The sequence below is a fragment of the Haplochromis burtoni genome, unplaced genomic scaffold, assembly GCF_018398535.1.
Source record: "Haplochromis burtoni strain Fernald_Lab_line unplaced genomic scaffold, NCSU_Asbu1 Contig_2376, whole genome shotgun sequence".
In the NCBI taxonomy this organism is placed as follows: Eukaryota; Metazoa; Chordata; class Actinopteri; order Cichliformes; family Cichlidae; genus Haplochromis; species Haplochromis burtoni.
Genome location: NW_024584737.1, coordinates 2,556 through 8,276, shown reverse-complemented (window position 1 = coordinate 8,276; position 5,721 = coordinate 2,556). Strand labels below are relative to the sequence as shown.

Below are 5,721 nucleotides of genomic sequence, written 5' to 3'. Positions count from 1 at the left end.
TGTGGAATAAAACCAGTAGGTCAATCATGGCTTATGAAACAGTGGAACGTGAGTGCAAGTTGCAGTTTCTTCGACCCAACCAGACTCATTGGAGCTCCTGTTGTGTGCATTCATAAAGAGCAAAGAGAGAAAGCAATCTGCAATGTTTGCACTCCATAAAGATGTAAGTTGATCAAACTTGTTTTTAACCTCCTATGACCTGGTGTCCACATATGTGGACATCACATTTTGGGACGTCTAGACCAAAATACTTAATTTTTCTCTACAAGGGCCTGATATCCACTTACGAGGACATTATACTGCCACTGTTCTATCAAAATTTGGAACAAATGTCCTCATATGTGGATCTCATTTTTCTCAAAAACAAAAATTAGCTTAAAAAAAAAAAAAGTAATTCTTTGTTTTTACATTCTTTAGGTCCCAATCAACCAAATAGCAAAGAAAAATTAAAAATGCATGCCATGAAAGAGTTCGGGTCTTAGGAGGTTAAATAATATTGTGTGAATTTTTGGATACTTGACCCACCTCTGGTCATAACTTACCTGTTAGCTCGGGGTGCAAATGAGGAGACATGCCCGGGTTTGTGGCATTATCATCATCTGAGTGGACAAAATCGGATTGATTGTAAATATCTGTGTAATGTTTTCTTAATATTTCAATAAATCAGAGCTGATTTCAAACAAAGTTTACTGATCCAGGACTGGAAATATCGGCTCTACTGCACCCATTTGTAATCCTGTTTCTGAGCCGCTCACATCACTTGACATTTTTCTAAGTACAGGTCATTCCACATAAATTTATCAAACACCTCCCATCTGACCAACCCTTAGTTACAAGAAATAACACCACTGTCTGTAAAAAAGTGAATCCACCTTAACACCACCTGTGTTTGTGTGACTACACTCCCACTGTTGGGAACCTGACAAATAACCAGAACAAAGTCTGGAATAAAAGCTGACAGACAGCTGCAATGCTGAGTCACACTTTATTTTCTGAGCTTAATGCTGTGACCTGTTTTACAATTGGTGACACCTAAACGACTTAACTCTGGAATTAAACACACCCTCGTTTATGGGTGAAGCAACAGCCTTTGTAAAGTGAAGGTGAATGAAGTTCCGCCCCTCACATCACTTACCTGAGACAAACAAGGAAACAGAATTTTTCTTCTTCAGTGCAGAGAGACGCACAGACGATCAGACTGAGCTCAGACCAAACTAGCAGCTTCCTCTGAGTGAGTCCAGCTACAGGAGAGAAAAGTGGAAAACTCCAACACTGCTGCTTCAAGCTGCTGACGCTCCACACACTGAATGTGAGTTTGAGCAAAAACACGACTCAAAGGAAGTTTCAGTGAAGGTGGTAGAGGAGGGAGGGGAGCCAGGACTGACTGTACTTCCTGTCTGCTGTTTTCAGCTTCACTCACAGACTCAATGGCTTCCAGATCAGAGGAGGATCTCTGCTGTCCGGTCTGTCAGGAGGTCTTCAGAGATCCTGTTCTTCTGTCATGTAGCCACAGCTTCTGTAAAGACTGTCTGAAGAGATGGTGGAGAGAGAGACCAACACACGAGTGTCCAGTTTGTAAGGAAATATCAGTGAATGATCCACCTTTAAACCGAGCTTTAAAGAACCTGTGTGAGTCGTTCTTACAGGAGAGAGATCAGAGAGCTTCAGAGGCTCTCTGCAGTCTGCACTCTGAGAAACTCAAACTCTTCTGTCTGGACCATCAGCAGCCAGTGTGTGTCGTCTGCTGTGACTCAGAAAAACACACCAATCACAGATTCAGACCCATCGATGAAGCTGCACAACAACACAAGAAGGAACTTCAGGAAACTCTGGAGCCCTTAAAGAAGAAGTTAAAGGTTTGTGAAGAAGTTCAAGTGAAGTTTGATCAAACAGCAGAACACATTAAGGTCCAGGCCCGACACACAGAGAGGCAGATTAAGGAGCAGTTTAAGAAGCTTCACCAGTTTCTAGCAGAGGAAGAGGAGGCCAGGCTGGCTGCACTGAGGGAGGAAGAGGAGCAGAAGAGTGGGATGATGAAGGAGAAGATGGAGGCTCTGAGCAGAGAGATAGCAGCTCTTTCAGACACAGTCAGAGCCACAGAGGAGGAGCTGAGAGCTGAAGACGTCTCATTCCTGCACAACTACAAGGCTGCAGTGGAAAGAGTCCAGCGCTGCCCCCTGCTGGATGATCCACAGCTGCCCTCAGGAGCTCTGATAGACCAGGCCAAACACCTGGGCAACCTGACCTTCAACATCTGGAACAACATGAAGGACATGGTCTCCTACACTCCTCTCATTCTGGACCCAAACACTGCTCATCCAAACTCATCCTGTCTGAAGATCTGACCAGTGTGAGACGAGGAGGAGAGAGCAGCAGCTTCCTGATAATCCAGAGAGGTTTGATTATTACTGCTCTGTCCTGGGCTCTGAGGGCTTTAACTCAGGGACTCACAGCTGGGATGTTGATGTTGGAGACAGTACAGGGTGGTTACTGGGTGTATCAGCAGAGTCTGTGCAGAGGAAGGGAACATACAATCTGGATTATGGGAGATATTGTTTGATGGAAGTAAATACTACAAACACTCACCATCAGCTCCTCTCACTGCTCTCTCAGTACAGAAGAAGCTCCAGAGGATCAGAGTGAATCTGGACTGGAACAGAGGAAAGCTGTCGTTCTCTGATCCTGATACTAACACACACATACACACCTTCACACACACTTTCACTCACAGGATGTTTCCATACATTAACACTGATGATAAAGTGAAGGTGTGTCCGTTGAAGGTGTCAGTGTCAGTGCAGCAGATGAGTTGAGGATGATGATGTTTCTAATGTTGTTTCCTGTCAGTGAGTTGAAGCTGTTAAACTGCAGCTGTCCTCCTGCTGCCTCGTTGTTCCAAAGCTCTTTGTTTCTCTTTTAGTTTCACTCTTTCTTTCTGTTTCTGCTGTCCACCTTTTCACATGGAAAATCATTTCACTGTTTCTCACTGAATGACTCCCCAAACTAGATTTGAAATTCTATCAAGTTTCTAATCATTACAAGTGATTCATGTTTCTATTTGATGTGTAAATGGAGATGATTTAGTTTGCTGGGATATGGACTGACATGTGTTGAATGGGAGGAGCAGTTTGTTGTTGTCTTCTTGTCTGTTTATGACAACAATAAATATGTTGTTGAAACAATGATTCATGTTTAACTCCATATATGAAATGTTTCTGATCTTTGAATTCTGTTTGATTAAAGACTTTCTTCATGACACAAATGAGATTTCAGTGTATTAATAGAACTAAATAAGCTCAGAGTTGAAAGGCTGGAGTATTATGTACGTGCTTCACTGTCAGGATCTTCAGGGGGATTCAAAGGGAAACATCAAACTGCTGTAATGAGATAAACTAGTTGTAGATAAAAATATCTGAGCTTTATTTATTTATTTATTTATTTTTAGAAAGAGGGGCAATACATATTAATGAACATTTTAACAAATGTAAATATGCCAGATTATAGCCTTGGGCTAATTTCCATCTGCAGACCCTCTGGCAGGTTGGTGTTAAACACAAGTTAGTAAAAACATACAGAGACACTATTTACAGGTCATGTGACAAGGACAAAAACAGTGATCACATTATACTAGAACAAACAATGACAAGGAGAGTGGACACAGAGGACAGTATAGATAACAATAACGGAAACACATCAATTATATTGCACAAACCCCAGTATTGTACATGCCCTGACCATCGTGATATTGCGTTCACCCATTGCACTAACAGTTGTTTCCCTTTTTGTAATACACTAACTCTTTTTCCCGTCCAATATAAAACATGATTATTAAACATGATTACATGTTTGTGTGTCCCTCAGCCGCCCTTTTAAGTGACTCTTAAAGATGGGTAGACTTGTACTTTCCCTCACTGACAGTGGAAGACTATTCCAGAAGCTCACTCCCTGATATGACAGAGCATTCTGTGAAAAGGTGGTCCGCCTGAATGCCAGTTCACAATCACCTCTAACAGTGGCTCGAGTCAGTCGAGACCCGGCAACACTGCTAGACTTTTGTTTAATAAAATCACTCATTGGTGGAGGCGCCAGACCATGTATAACTTTGTATATTAGACAGGCAGATTTAAATAATTTGAAATTAGTAAAATTTAAAAACTTGTATTTTTCTAAAATTTGACAATGGTGATATGAAAAAGGTTTTTTATCTAATATTTTCAATGCTCTTTTGTAGCATACTTCAATTGGCCCAATAGCAGCAGAGCTCGTATAGGACCAACTTGTAATACAATATTCAATATGAGCCAGTATCATAGAATGCAGGAATGTAATCGCTGCTGTGTCTGTTAATGATGTGCGGATATGTCTAAAGTTCTGTATATTAACATTTACAGTTTTCACTACTTTTTTAATGTGTTTTTTAAAGGATAATTTAGAGTCTAGTAGCACTCCCAAATACTTAAATTCCTCAACATTAATTAATTCTTGTGCACCCAAGCAGACTTTTACTGCAGCCACGGTTGTTTTAGGTTTACTAAAAAACATTGATACGGTCTTTTTAAAATTAAGGCACAAGCATGAGTCATTCAGCCATTTTTGTAAATCATGTAATGCCAGTGAAAGCTGATGGGCTGCATCATCAGCAGTTTTGGCTTGCGTAAAAATTACCGTATCATCCGCATACATAATCGTGTCCACATTTTTGCACACATTAGGCAAGTCATTTACATAAAGTGAAAATAACAGGGGGCCTAGAATTGAACCCTGGGGGACACCTTGCGTACAGTAAAGATAGGGTGACTTGCTATTCTTTATTTGCACGCATTGTTTTCTATCTGATAGATAAGACTGTATCCATTTAACAGTGTGATTACTAAAGTTAAATGTCGACAGTCTAGACAAGAGCTTAAGATGATTCACAGTGTCAAACGCACGCTTGAAATCAAGAAAAACAGCCGCAACATAACTGCTCTTGTCTAAGTAAGATTTCACTCTCTCAACAAAAACACAGACAGCCGTTTCAGTTGAATGAAGAGTGCGAAATCCGAATTGCATAGGGTGCAAACCCGGATTGGAGTCATTAAGATGTTTGATGATAGAGTTAGCAACCCACTTTTCTGCTATCTTTGAAAAGATAGGGAGTATGCTAATAGGTCGATAATTAGCAGGGTCTGTTTTATCACCCGATTTATAAATTGGTGTAACTTTTGCCACCTTCCAACTCAGAGGAACGACTGCCTGCGTGATTGATAAATTAATAAGATGGGTCACAGGCACCAAAAAACAAGATTTATAATGCTTCAATATCAAATCAGAGCGTGTCGTCCAGCCGGAGGAATATCTCCGACTGCTTCACATGGAAACATCAGCAGGAAGTTTGTAATGACGGAGCTCGTTTAATCAGCTAGTTTTTCCTTTATTTACAGCAGAAGAAGAACTGAAAGTGTGTGTGGATTCAGAGCGCTCGCTGTCAGTACAAATAAAGGAGGGGAAGAGATTTAAAGGGGCAAAGCGCAGTTTTTAGAGCCTTAAAGAGAAATCACATTTCCAATCTGAATCCTGAAAACTTCACATGATGATCCAACATGAACTGGCATTCACAATCACTTCCTGTGTGCTTTAATAAAGCATCTGAGGATAAAATCAATCTCATTTTCACTTCTTTTCACCCTGCTGTCAGTCTCATTCTCAACACTCAAACACACAAAAAGATTGACGTCTTCA

The 5,721-nt window shown here is 40.8% G+C and overlaps 1 pseudogene; it reads left to right on the top strand.

Annotated features, from left to right (window-relative positions):
- The first annotated feature begins 1,145 nt into the window (after positions 1-1,145).
- LOC121811743 lies at positions 1,146-3,262 on the top strand (annotated as a pseudogene).
- The last annotated feature ends 2,459 nt before the right edge of the window (positions 3,263-5,721 follow it).